Below are 14190 nucleotides of genomic sequence, written 5' to 3' on the forward strand. Positions count from 1 at the left end.
TACAATGTCACTACCCTCAAGGAGCTCACCTGGCAGTGGGAAAAGAAAACACAAGTAGAGAAGTAGAGCTGGCTGAGATACACCCTCTCCTCCCTTATTGACACAGTTAGGTTCCAAAGACCAGATTGTTATGCAAAAATTGGCATTATGTGGAAATGGAGGTTGACTATATCATTACGTAACTACAAACCACTGAGAATCCTGCCCCAACCAAGTTGATACATAACCTTAACTATCACAGCCAGTATTATTCTCTTCTCGCACCTCAGCGTTCATTAGTGCCAGATGGACGTTGTTAATGTGCAAAATAGGTAGTGGATTTTTTTTTAAATATTTTAGTAAATGCAAAATATCAGGTAATGTCATGGATTGAATTGTGTCCCCCAAAATACATGTGAATTTGGTTAGGCTAGGATTTTTATGATTCCTAGTATAGTGTGTTTGTCCTCCATTTTGTGATTTTAATTTTATGTTAAAGAGGATTAGGGTGGGATTGTAATACCCTTACTGATGTCACATCCCTGAGCCGATGTAAAGGGGGTTTCCCTAGAGTGTAGCCTGCACCACCTTTTGTCTTAATTTTACGAGAGATTAAAGGAAAGGGAAACAAGTAGAGAGTGGGGACCTCATACCACCAAGAAAGCAGTGCCAGGGGGCAGAGCAAGTCCTTTGGACCTGGGCTTCCTGTGTGAGGAAGCTCCAAGTCTGGGGGAAGATTGATAACAAGGACCTTCCTCCAGAGCCAACAGAGAAAGCCCTCCCCTGGAGATGACACCCTGAATTTGGACTTCTAGCCTATGAGACCGTGAGAGAATAAATTTCTCTTTGTTGAAGCTATTTCTGTTATAGCAGCACTAGCGACTAAGACAGGTAACGAGATAATAAGTGAGGAGCGTGTGTGTGTGTTGGACGTTTGAGTCCACCCAGAGACACCTTGGCAAAAAGGGGCATGATGTTGTATTTCTGAAAAATCAGCCATTGAAAACCCTATGAAGCACTTTGACACATTGAGTGGCCATTGAGTCAGAATCCAACAAACCAAAAACCAAATATAATGACATCAAGTCGATTCTGATTCATAGCAACCATATAGGATAGAGTAGAGCTGCCCCATAGGGTTTCCAAGGAGCGGCTGGTGGATTTGAACAGCAGACCTTTTGGTTAGCAGCTGTGGCTCTTAACCACTGCCACCAGGGCACCTCTGCTATTTCATTATTCATTGAATTCATCCTCTTCTAGATATTTATGACTAACCCATAGATACGCTTGACTGCACAGCTAACAGGCTCGTGCAACAACACCACACAGAGAAAAGGCTCACATGGTACCTTGAATTGATGGGCTTAAGCAGCAGAGGAAATAGAAAGCAAGTGAAGGTTAACCCAGTGCCACAGAGTAGAACTGCCCGGTAGAGTTTCCAAGGAGCACCTGGTGGATTTGAACTGCCGACCCTTTGGTTAGCAGCCATAGCACTTAACCACTACACCACCAGGGTTTCCAAGTGAAGGTTATATGAAAGGAAATGATCCGCAAAGCCCGTGATCACCCTTCTACCTCAGTAGCCTCTTGTGCACAGCCTCACAGCATGGCAAGCTCCCTTGTCTGAAACCCTGCAGAAACAAGCTCGAAGGAGTACCAGCGACCCTATAAGACAGAGTAGAACTGCCCCATAGGGTTTCCAAGGAGCACCTGATGGATTCAAACTGCCAACCCTTTGGTTAGCAGCCGTAGCACTTAACCACTACGCCACCAGGGTTTCCATCATGAGCTAATTTGGTTCATTTCTCCAATCTCCTCTCACCATCTCCCTCATTCCTTTGAATCATGCTGACCTTCTTTCAGTACTTCGTGTTTTCCACAGCCACTCTTACCACCAGATATTGGCACACACATTCCCTTTATTTGGATTACTCTTCCTCTTCTACTCCCCTCCATTTCTGGCAAATTTGGTTGCCATTCAGGTCTCAGATTAAACATTATTTCCTATGCGGATCTTCCCTAACAGCCTCTATCAGGCAAGAAAAATCCTGGTGTTATCTGAACCTCAAGTTCCTTGTGCCTCTCTCAGTTTTTAAATAATAAATTGACCATAATCTCCTTTATACTATAAATTGTGTCATGGTAGGAATTATGTCTCTTATGCCCACTGGAGTATCCTAATGCCTAGCAGAGTACCAACATAATGGAAACTAAGTAAAATTTTTTTTAATTAATTTTTATTGTGTTTTAAGTGAAAGTTTACAAGTCAAGTCAGTCTCTCATATAAAAATTTATGTACACCTTGCTATACACTCCTAATTGCTCTCTCCCTAGTGAGACAGCACATTCCTTCCCTCTACTCTCTCTCCTCGTGTCTGTTCTGTCAGCTTCTGGCCCCCTCTGCCCTCTCATCTCCCCTCCAGACAGGAGATGCCAACATAGTCTCATGCATCTACTTGATCCCAGGAAGCTCGTTCTTCACCAGTATCACTTTCCATCCCATAGTCCAGTCCAATCCCTGTCTGAAGAGTTGGCTTTGGGAATGGTTCCTGTCTTGGGCTAACAGAAGGTCTGGAGACCATGACCTCTGGGGACTGGCCATTAAGTCCGGTCTTTTTATGAGAATTTGGGGCCTGCATCCCACTGCTCTTCTGCTCCCTCAGGAATTCTCTGTTGTGTTCCCTGTCAGGGCAGTCATTGGTTGTGGCCGGGCACCATTTAGTTCTTCTGGTCTCAGGCTGATGTAGTCTCTGGCTTATGTGGACCTTTCTGTCTCTTGGGCTCGTAATTACCTTGTGTCTTTGGTGTTCTTCATGCTGCTTTTCTCCAGATGGGTTGAGACCAATTGATGCATCTTAGATGGCTGCTTGCTAGCATTCAAGACCCCAGACGTCACTCTCCAAAGTGGGATGCAGAATGTTTTCTTAATAGATTTTATTATGCCAATAGACTTAGATGTCCCCTGAAACCATGGTCTCCAAACCCTGCCCCTGCTATGCTGCCCTTTGAAGCATTCAGTTTATTCAGGTAACTTCTTTGCTTTTGGGTTAGTCCCGTTGTGTTGACCTCTCCTGTATTGTGTGTTGTCTTTCCCTTCAGCTAATATAGTTCCTATCTACTATCTAATTAGTGAAAATCCCTCCCCCTCCCCTTATAACCATCAAAGAATATTTTCTTCTCTGTTTAAAGTATTTCTTGAGTTCTTATAATAGGGGTCTTGTACGATATTTGTCCTTGTGCAACTGTCTAATTTTACTCAGCATAACATATTCCAGATTCCTCTATGTTATGAAATGTTTCATGGATTCGTCATTGTTCTTTATTGATGCATAGCATTCCATTGTGTGAATATATCCATAACTTATCCATTCACCTGTTGATGGGCACCTTGTTTGCTTCCATCTTTTTGCTATTGTAAATAGTGCTGCAATGAACATGGGTGTGCATACATCTGTTGGAGTAAAGGCTCTTATTTCTCTAGGATATGTTCTGAGAAGTGGGATTACTGGATACTAAGTGTTTATTGGCTGAATGAATATATAAATTCTTCAAGAGATCAAGCTATGTTCATCAGTTGATATCAGATACCCCACCATTTAAATCAAGCTTCAACGGTACAAAATACTTGGCTCAACGTCTACATTCGGCAAGCTGCAACGACTTCCATAATTACGGGAAAAGGCTGTGCTTCTGGACATTTGCAGAGCTGAGGGAAGTATTGTTCTGAGCTTGATGAGGAGCCCATCGCTGCTGCCTACATCTGCCACTTCATGTGGAAATATCCGTTGTAACCAAAGGGAAACCTGGAATGTAGCTCTAAGACTTAGAAGTCTTGAGTAGTGGAACCTGACTCAGAAGTCTTGAGTAGTGGAACCTGTGAGAACTTGATTTTATGCAACTAAAGTGAGTTCAGCATAGCTTAAGCAGAAAGGAAGGAAGAAAGGGGAGAGGGGAAGGAAGAAAGGAAAGAAGGGAGGGAAGGAGAGACGGAAGAAAAGGGGGAAGAAGGGATTAATAAAAGACAGAAAAAAATTGTTAATTCTCATAACTGGAACTGGCCTCTCCCCAGCTTCTTCCAGAGACTCCCTCAGCATCACGAATATCCATATATCCATCTCTTCGTCCTTTTCTTGCTTTAGTCTCTGCGTTCTATTCAATTTGGAGAGACTTCATACAGGAATTTCCGTAGACACTTTAAGTGTCCCTCTCAATGTCCATACATAAAATCCCAAAGAAATGTTGTGGGATTAGTCTGGCTGGCTTGGATGAGTTGTCTACTCACAAGCCAATCACTGGAGGCAAGAAAATGTGGTGTTATGATAGGTTAAGCCTAAAATTTGAGCTCTAAAAGGCAAGGGGAAGCAAACTTCAAACACCAGTATCTACAGGGTACTACTAGAAACACAGGTAAAGACACAATATCATCAAGAACAAATTCAGCCTGTAAGTAAAATAATACTATCTCTGTTTTCAGACTTTGTGGACTTTTTTATATATATATATATATATAATTTTCATTGTGCTTTAAGTGAAAGTTTACAAATCAAGTCAGTCTCTCACACAAAAACTTAAATACACCTTGTTACGTACTCCCAATTACTCTCCCCCTAATGAGACAGCCCGCTATCTCCCTCCGCTTTCTCTTTCCGTGTCCATTTCACCAGCTTCTAACCCCCTCTACGCTCTCATCTCCCCTCCAGGAAGGAGATGCCAACATAGTCTCAAGTGTCCACCTGATCCAAGAAGCTCACTCCTCACCAGCTTCCCTCTCCAACCCATAGTCCAGTCCAATCCATGTCTGAAGAGTTGGCTTCAGGAATGGTTCCTGTTATGTGGAATTCTTTATATAACTACTTAGACTAGAGTTGTGCTTTTAAACAATATTCGTTATCTTGGTAAAGGCCAAGAAAATGCTTTGTGTCTTACTTCTAACTCACTCCTTGTTTCTGGAAGAAAATCTCTTTTCCCAATCATCTCTTGGCCAAGATTAGATGTTAGTCATTGCCAAGTTCTCATTCTGCGTCTTTTCAGGCTATAAATGATTAAAGCTGTAGAACAGGCATGCTGCCATGTTAAAAAAAAATGGGATATTTCTTAATAGTGAAGTCTCCCAATACTGTTGCTTCCTTGTTGCTTATCTCACTGCACTGAATTAGCACTTCAGAGAACAATTCTTAGTCAATTCTCACAGTCTTTTCTAAGGAATTCTTTCTAATATGTGAGCTTGATGGAGTAACCAGGAGCTAGCTAGAAAATACCATTGACTAAATGGTAGAAATAAACTGGAATAGAATAAAAATAGCACAGAAAAGACCCTTTATTTTGGCTAATTAAATTGTCTAAGGGATGATCAAGTTCCTGCATTATTTTAAACTTTCAACCCAACTCTGCACTCCTCGCAACAGGAAAATCACTTTTATTTTTGAGGTGTTATACGAGATGCTACAAAATAAAACATGATTCATTTGGACTAAATTATGAAAGACTGGTAGATAAAATGACTGACAAGCATTTTAATGCAAAGTTTCACATCAAACTGAAAACAAAATTTAAAAGTTTTTATTCTTAAATCCTCTAAGTGATAAAACGTTGAATATATAGCTATTTTAAGTTTAAATGTGTGCCATTATATCCATTTATTTTTGTTTATTGAATATATCTACACGGGACTTTTTATGGAGAAAGATTTGTAAAAGCTGTACATATCAATGGTATGTACGTCAAAAAAATAATAATTTTCAGTGGAAGGGTCTGCAAAACCAAAATAAAACCAAACCCAGTGCAGTCGAGTCGATTTTGACTCATAGCGACACTGTAGGACAGAGTAGAACTGCCCCCATAGAGTTTCCAAGGAGCGCCTGGCAGATTCGAACTGCCGACTTTGGGTTAGCAGCCACAGCACTTAACCACTACACTACCAGGGTTTCCAGGAAGGCTCTGCACTGGCTCTCAAATTTTCCATTTTCTTGAATTTAATTTGTTGTTGGTCCATTTGAAGTATACTAGGAAAGCAATTCAGGAAATAAAATCTCACTTATCTTCAATTCAGACTCATGGAGACCCCATATATGTCGAAGTAGAACTGGGCTCCATACGGTTTTTTGTAATTTTTCTTGTAATGTCTTCACCTGCTTTTTGGCATCAGGAACGTATGGCCCCATAGAATGAAAGTTAACTGAATTTTAAGCTATTGCTATTTCTTTTCTTTCTTTGCCTCTCTCTCTCATCACTGCCAAGTTTTTCGATTTTTGTCATTCTGATCATGGTCAACAATGATGGAATGTTTATTCATTCAATAAATATTTACTTTGAAATTATTTTTCTTTTAGACATTTTTATCAGCCTATTCTTGTCTTAGTTTAAAGTAGTCATATTTTTATTTTGTAGCATTCCTAGAAATACTTAGGTACTGTCTAGAGGCTGGGGAAGGTACTGTGAATAAGATACACACTACGACAGTTCGTAGTAGGGGGTTCAGACGGCAAATTCATCTTTTAATCCACTGTGATAAGTCTCATGATAGAAGAAATAGTAATATGGGAGTACATTGCAGAAGCACCTAAACCAGACTTGAGGAAAAGGTCAGCAAGTGATTTCCAGAAGTGATACCTGAGCCCAGACAGGAGAATGCGTGGGAGTTAGCCAGTTGATGGGGGCAGAAGTGCCTGGAGAGGAAAGATTGTTATACACATCAGGAAACGAAAGTGCAAATGCCAAAAAGCAAGACAGAACATGCTCTTCCCAGGAACAGAAAGAAGCTTAGGGTGAAAGCTACTTGAACTAGTGGTACAAATACAGTTGGTCGAGGCAAAAGCTTGTAAACCATATCTAAAATAGTTGTAACAATAAAATATCTGCATGAGAACCACGGACCATTAAGAGGTGGAAACATCACTAGAAATAACTCAGCTCAAACTCCCCCTCATTTCTGAACTCTCCTCTGTTACATGCCGATTAAGGGTCGTGTAGCTGTTGTCTAGGTCCCTGGGTGGCTCAAATGTATTGTGCTCGACCAGTAACCTAAAATTTGGCTAACCTAAATTGGAAGAAAAATCCGGTAATCTGCTTCGATGAACATTACGGCCAAGAAAACCCTATGGAGCAGTTCTACGGTGTAACACATGGGTTCCCAGGAGTTGGAATCGACTCCAGGGCAACACGTTTTAGGTTTAGCCTTTCTCTAAACCATCAGGTAGCTTGTCAACTAGCTCTAGTTGTTATAATGTTCTTCCAAAAATTGGCTTTAAAAAATACCTCCTATAACTTTATTTCCTAGTAAAATTATGCCCGCTGGGGAAACAAAGAATACCTCACTCTCTTTTACCCAAGAGCATTTTATATATCTGAAGAAAACTGATACTTCTATTTAGTTCTCCTTTGCCTAACCAGTGCTGCCCAGTAGAACTTTCTGCAGTGATGGAAATAGTTGTGTATAATCTGTACTGTCAAATATGTCAGTTGTCACATACGACTAGTGGCTACCGTAGTTGACAGAGCTGCTCTAGGCTATGCAACTATATTTTCTTAAACTATTTTGTGTCATTATTGCTATACCTTCAAAGACCCTTTACCACTCTCTTTTGAATTTTAGTCAAAATATGATGCACTAAATATAACATGCTTTTCCATAAATATAACATGCTTTTCCATGTTTGCCAAACCAAAACACAGTAAAATGGAACCATTCAGCTTAAAAAAATAAAAATTGTCTTAACTTTTTAGGAATTAACACTTGCCATCTACTAAAATCCTAAATCTTTCAGGCGTATATTGCTGTTAATCCAGGTCTATAACTCCCATCTTCCATTTGCACAGCTGGACCATAAATCAAGGCAAAAATTTTGTTGGATCTTGAGCTTGTCGTGTAGAAACAAATGTTGGCTTCCTTCTTTCCTTTGTGTCAGTGATAAATTTGATAAGCTGGCCATCAGTGGCTTTATCCAAGTCAATGATAAACATGTTTAATAGGACAAGACCATAGGCAAAGCCTTATGAAGTGGGCATATGGCTGAGAACAGATGGACTCTGTGAAAGGACACCCACTGAACTGGGATCCTCAGTTTCCCTTCCACACTTGATTCCCAGAATGACTGCATCTAGGCGTAGTCTCCCCCAGACAGAGATTAGAACATTCTTCTTTGGAGAAACTGACCCCCATCCCACATGTGGTTGTTGTTAGTTGCCGTTGAATCTATTCTGATTTATGGTGACTGATGTGTGCATAATCGTACTACTCCATAGGGTTTTCAAGGCTGTGACCTTTTGGAAGCAGATCACCAGGCCTGTCTTCCAAAGAGCCTCTGGCTCTCCACATCTGGGGAGCCTGTGATGAAAAGGCTGACTTGCTCCCTGGTCATCTAAAATGGATTTACAATCACATTTGCAAATTCTCTCTGTCCTCGAGAATACAATTCATTTGAATTTGGAGACTTTAAAACTCATTTTAAAGCAATTAGAAACTTGGTTGAGTACCTCCTTCCCCATATTAGGATTCAGTTTCCTCTTAACAGTACTGTCTTAGTCATCTAGTGCTGCTGTGTCTCCAGTGTAACAGCTCTCTCCATTTCCTTCAGAGTCCTCACCAGAATTGTCTTAGAATTCCACCAACAGACTCTTCAGGGCAATCTAGGCTTTTACTATTAGGTGCTTTAAAACTCTTCCAGCTTCTATCCATTCAGTTTCAAAACATCTTCCACATTTTAGTTATCTGTTAGAGCAGCACCCCACTCCTGGTATCAAATTCTGTCTTAGTTATGTACTGCTGCTGTAACAGAAATGTCACAAGTGGATGGCTTTAACAAGAGAATTTATTCTCTCACAGTTTAGGAGGCTAGAAGTTTGAATTCAGGGTACCAGCTCCAGGCGAAGGCTTTCTCTGTTGGCTCAGGGGAAAGTTCTTGTCATCAACCTTCTCTTGGCCTAGGAGCTTCTCAGTGCAGGGAACTTGGGTCTAAAGGATATGCTCCCCTCCAGGTTCTGCATTCTTGATGGTAGGAAGTCCCCCATCTCTCTGCTTACTTCTCTCTTTTATATCTCAAAACCTAATCTTGTAGAATGAGTCCTTCCTGATTAACATAACTGACTCTAATCCTGCCTCATTAACATCACAGTGGCAGAATTTATAACACATAGGAAAATCACATCAGAAGACAAAAGGTGGACAGTCACACAACACTGGGAATCATGGCCTAGCCAAGCTGACACACATCCTGGGGGAACACAATTCAATCCATAACAAGGACTATTTTTGCTTCCTTTTCCAACTGGAAGATCATTTTCCTTTGATATAGAAACACAAGATTTAAGTAGCTTAGAATCCCATTCTAGTATGTTAAGAGTACATTATCTACTCCTGGGCAGGGACGAAGTCCTTGCTCTTAGTTCTTCTTCTATAAATGATCATGATATTTCATTTTTATCAGATACATTATTTTATAGTAAAGGAAAACTCAGAGAACCTTCATGGAATATGAAAAGTCTGATCAAATCTGCCTAAAGACTAAACTAAGTATTTATTTTTAAGTAGTTGAATAAGGTCTTTAGTTCAGTTAAGTTGCCACAAATGCACTGTAATATTTAATTTGTTCCCTGAAAGAATATATCAAGCTGTATAGTACACAAGAATTTGCACTACTGAAATCAAACTTTAAGATGCCAAATTGTTAGTATAGTCAGACTTCAGGTGAGCCAAGCATCCCCACACCTGACTCTGGCTTTGGTATGCATTTCAAGGCCCTTTTTTCTCCTTGCCTATTACCCGCACACCATATGCTATTATTACTTAAAACTGTCTGAATTGATTGTTAAAATGGCAACTTAATTGCCAAATCCTACCATTAAGATGCTACTACAGTAATGTTCACTCTCTGTTTTTTAATCAACAGACATTTATTGAGCTCCTTCCCTGGGTGGCACAAATGATTAAGTGTTGGGCTACTAATCAAGACGTTGGCAGTTTGAACCCACCCAGAAAAGCCTCAGAAGAAAGGCCTGGTGATCTGCTTTTGAAAGGTCATCACCATGAAAACCCTACGGAGGATAGTTCTACTCTGAAACACGGGGTCACCATGAGTAGGAATTGACTGAGGGCAACTGGTTAGTGTTTTGTTTTTTACTATATAAAAGGCACAACAAGCATACAAGTGAGAAAATACACATATAATAGGAAAATCCAAACTCTGGAGTCAGCTCTGTTACTCACCACTTGCATGACTTTGACCACGTTAATAACCCTGACCAAGCCTCGGTTTCAGGCTGAGATAAATATGAGCAAAAGTAGAGAAGAATGACGATACATACTGCAAAATAAAAATTGTTGACTAAAGTTGTGTGCCATTGAGTTGATTATGACTCAGTAACCTTAAATGACCCCACTTGACAGAGTAGAACTGTCCTGAAGGGTTTCCTAGGCTGTAATCTTTATGGGAGCAGATCCCTAGGTCTTTTCTTCCATAGAGCAGCTGGTGGAGTCAAACCATCCACCACCAATGCTTAACCTTTGCACCACCAGAGCTTCTATTTGACTAAAGAGAGGTAGCAAAACAAGTTGTTGTGTGCTGTCTAGTCCATTCTGACTCATAGTGACCCCATAGGACAGAGTAGAACTGCCTCAGAGGGTTTCCAAGGAGTGGCTGGTGGATTCGAACTGCTGACCTTTTGGTTATAGGTTGTTGTTGTTAGGTGCAGTTCTGTTGTACATAGTGACTGGTCCTGTGCCATCCTCACAATCATAATGCCTGAGCTATGGAGCAAGAGGCTACCATCCCTACAGTGCTGGTTTCAATCTCCCATGAGCAGCTGTATGGTTGGTTATCCTCAGTTCATATTTTGTCCCAGCTCCTTTCCTTTGTGATTGCACAGTGAGCCTGCACCTGTCCCTTGAGCAAATTGCTTAAGTTTGAAGGTAATATTTCCTATATTGGACTCTAGCCTCACGCTTTCTCTTTCTATAGACATTCAGAACACAATAGTGTTCTAAGCACGTGTCCTAAAGTCTTTTTACAAAGACCCTCTAGTGATTTTATATAAGAATGTCAGCATTTGATGGTTACCAGTCATAGAGGGCGTTCATTTGACCAGGGCACATCACCATTCCACCACGTGTCTGTCAGTTTGTCGTACTGTGGGGGCTTGTGTGTTGCTGTGATGCTGGAAGCTGTGCCACTGGTATTCAGATACCAGCAGGGTCACCCATGGAGGACAAGTTTCAGCTGAGCTTCCAGACTAAGACAGACCAGGAGGAAGGACACAGCAGTCTACTGAAAAGCATTAGCCAGTGAAAACCTTATGAATAGCAGTGGAACATTGTCTGATATAGTGCTGGAAGATGAGCCCCCCAGGTTGGAAGGCACTCAAAAGATGACTGGGGAAGAGCTGCCTCCTTAAAGTAGAGCCGACCTTAATGACGTGGATATAGTAAAGCTCAGGACCTTCATTCGCTGATGTGGCACAACTCAAAATGAGAAGAAACAGCTACAAATATCCATTAATAATCAGAACCTGGAATGTACAAAATATGAATCTAGGAAAATTGGAAATCATCAAATATGAAATGGAACACATAAACATCGATATCCTAGGCACTAGTGAGCTGCAATCGACTCGACGGCACTGGGTTTTAGTTCTGGGTAATGAGCTGAAATGGACTGGTATTGGCCATTTTGAATTGGACAATCATATAATCTACTATGCTGGGAATGACAACTCGAAGAGGAATGGTGTTGCATTCATTGTCAAAAAGAACATTTCAAGATCTATCCTGAAGTACAATGCTGTCAGTGATAGGATAATATGCATACACCTACAAGGAAGGCCAGTTAATACGACTATTATTCAAATTTACACACCAACCACTAGGGCCAAAGATGAAGAAATAGAGGATTTTTATCAGCTGCCACAGTCTGAAATTGATCTAACATGCAATCAAGATGCATTGACAATTACTGGCCATTGGAATGCGAAAGTTGGAAACAAAGAAGAAGGATCAGTAGTTGGAAAATACGGCCTTGGTGATGGAAAAAATGCCGGAGATCGAATGATAGAATTTTGCAAGACCAACGACTTCTTCATTGCAAATACCTTCTTTCACCAACATAAACGGCGACTATACACATAGATCTCGCCAGGTGGAACACATAGAAATCAAATTGACTACATCTGTGGAAACAGATGATGGAAAAGCTCAATATCATCAGTCAGAACAAGGCCAGGGTTCAACTGTGGAACAGACCATCAATTAATTGCTCATATGCAGGTTCAAGCTGAAACTGAAGAAAATCAGGGCAAGTCCACGAGAGCCAAAATGTGACCTTGAGTACATCCTGCCTGAATTTAGAGACCATCTGAAGAATAGATTTGATGCATTGAACGCTAGTGACCGAAGACCAGACGAGTTGTGGAATGGCATCAAGAACATCATCCACGAAGAAAGCAAGAGGTCATTGAAAAGACAGAAAAGACCAAGATGGATGTCAGAGGAGACTCTGAAACTTGCTCTCAGACGTTGAGCAGCTAAAGCAAAAGGAAGAATTGATGAAGTGAAAGAACTGAGCAGAAGATTTCGAAGGGCATCTCGAGAAGACAAAATATTATAATGACATGTGTAAAGAGCTGGTGATGGAAAACCAAAAGGGAAGAACCCGTTCGGTGTTTCTCAAGCTGAAAAAACTGAACGAAAAATTCAAGCCTCGAGTTGCAATAGTGAAGGATTCTATGGGGAAAATATTTAAACGACCCAGGAAGCATCAAAAGAAGTTGGAAAGAATACACAGAGTCATTGTACCAAAAAGAATTAGTCGATGTTCAACCATTTCAAGAGGTGGCATATGATCAGGAACCGATGGTACTGAAGGAAGAAGTCCAAGCTACTCCAAAGGCATTAACAAAAAACAAGGCTCCAGGAAATGATGGAATATCAAGTGAGATATTTCAACAAACAGATGCAGTGGTGGAGGTGCTCACTTGTCTATGCCAAGAAATATGGAAGACAGCTTCCTGGCCACCTGTCTGGAAAAGCTCCATATTTATGCCTATCCCCAAGAAAGGCGATCCAACCGAACATGGAAATTATAGAATAATAACATTAATATCACACACAAGCAAAATTTTGCTGAAGATCATTCAAAGACGGCTGCAGCAGTATATTGACAGGAAACTGCCAGAAATTCAGGCTGGTTTCAGAAGAGAACATGGAACCAGGGATATCATTGCTGGTGTCAGATGGATCCTGGCTGAAAGCAGAGAATACCAGAAGGATGTTTACCTGTGTTTTATTGACTATGCAAAGGCATTTGACTGTGTGGATCATAACAAACCATGGATAACACTGTGAAGAAAGGGAATTCCAGAACACTTAATTGTGCTCATGAGGAACCTTTACATAGATCAAGAGGCAGTTGTTTGGACAGAACAAGGGGATACTGATTGGTTTCAAGTCAGGAAAGGTGTGCGTCAGGGTTGTATTCTTTCACCATACCTATTCAATCTGTATGCTGAGCAATTAATCCGAGAAGCTGGACTATGTGAAGAAGAACAGGGCATCAGGATTGGAGGAAGACTCATTAACAACCTGCATTATGCAGATGACACAACCTTGCTTGCTGAAAGTGAAGATGACTTGAAGCACTTACTAATGAAGGTCAAAGACTGCAGCCTTCTGTATGAATTGCACCTCAACGTAAAGAAAACAAAAATCCTCACAACTGGACCACCGAGTAACATGCTAAATGGAGAAAAGATCGAAGTTGTCAAGGATTTCATTTTTCTTGGATCCACAATCAACAGCCATGGAAGCAGCAGTCAAGAAATCAAAAGACACATTGCATTGGGTAAATCTGCTGCAAAGGACCTCTTCAAAGTGTTGAAGACCAAAGATGTCGCCTGAAGACTAAGGTGCGCCTGACCCAGGCCATGGTATTTTCAATCACATCATATGCATGTGAAAGCTAGACAATGAATAAGGAAGACCAAAGAAGAATCGACGCCTTCGAATTGTGGTGTTGGCGAAGAATATTGAATATACCATGGACTGCCAAAAGAACGAACAAATCCGTTTTAGAAGAAGTACAACCAGAATGCTGCTTAGAAGCAAGGATGGTGAGACTGTATCTTACATACTTTGGACGTGTTGCCAGGAGGGATGAGTCCCTGGAGAAGGACATCATGCTTGGCAGAGTACAGGGTCAGTGGAAAAGAGGAAGACCCTCAACGAGG

The sequence above is a fragment of the Elephas maximus genome, chromosome 21 (assembly GCF_024166365.1).
Source record: "Elephas maximus indicus isolate mEleMax1 chromosome 21, mEleMax1 primary haplotype, whole genome shotgun sequence".
In the NCBI taxonomy this organism is placed as follows: domain Eukaryota; kingdom Metazoa; phylum Chordata; class Mammalia; order Proboscidea; family Elephantidae; genus Elephas; species Elephas maximus.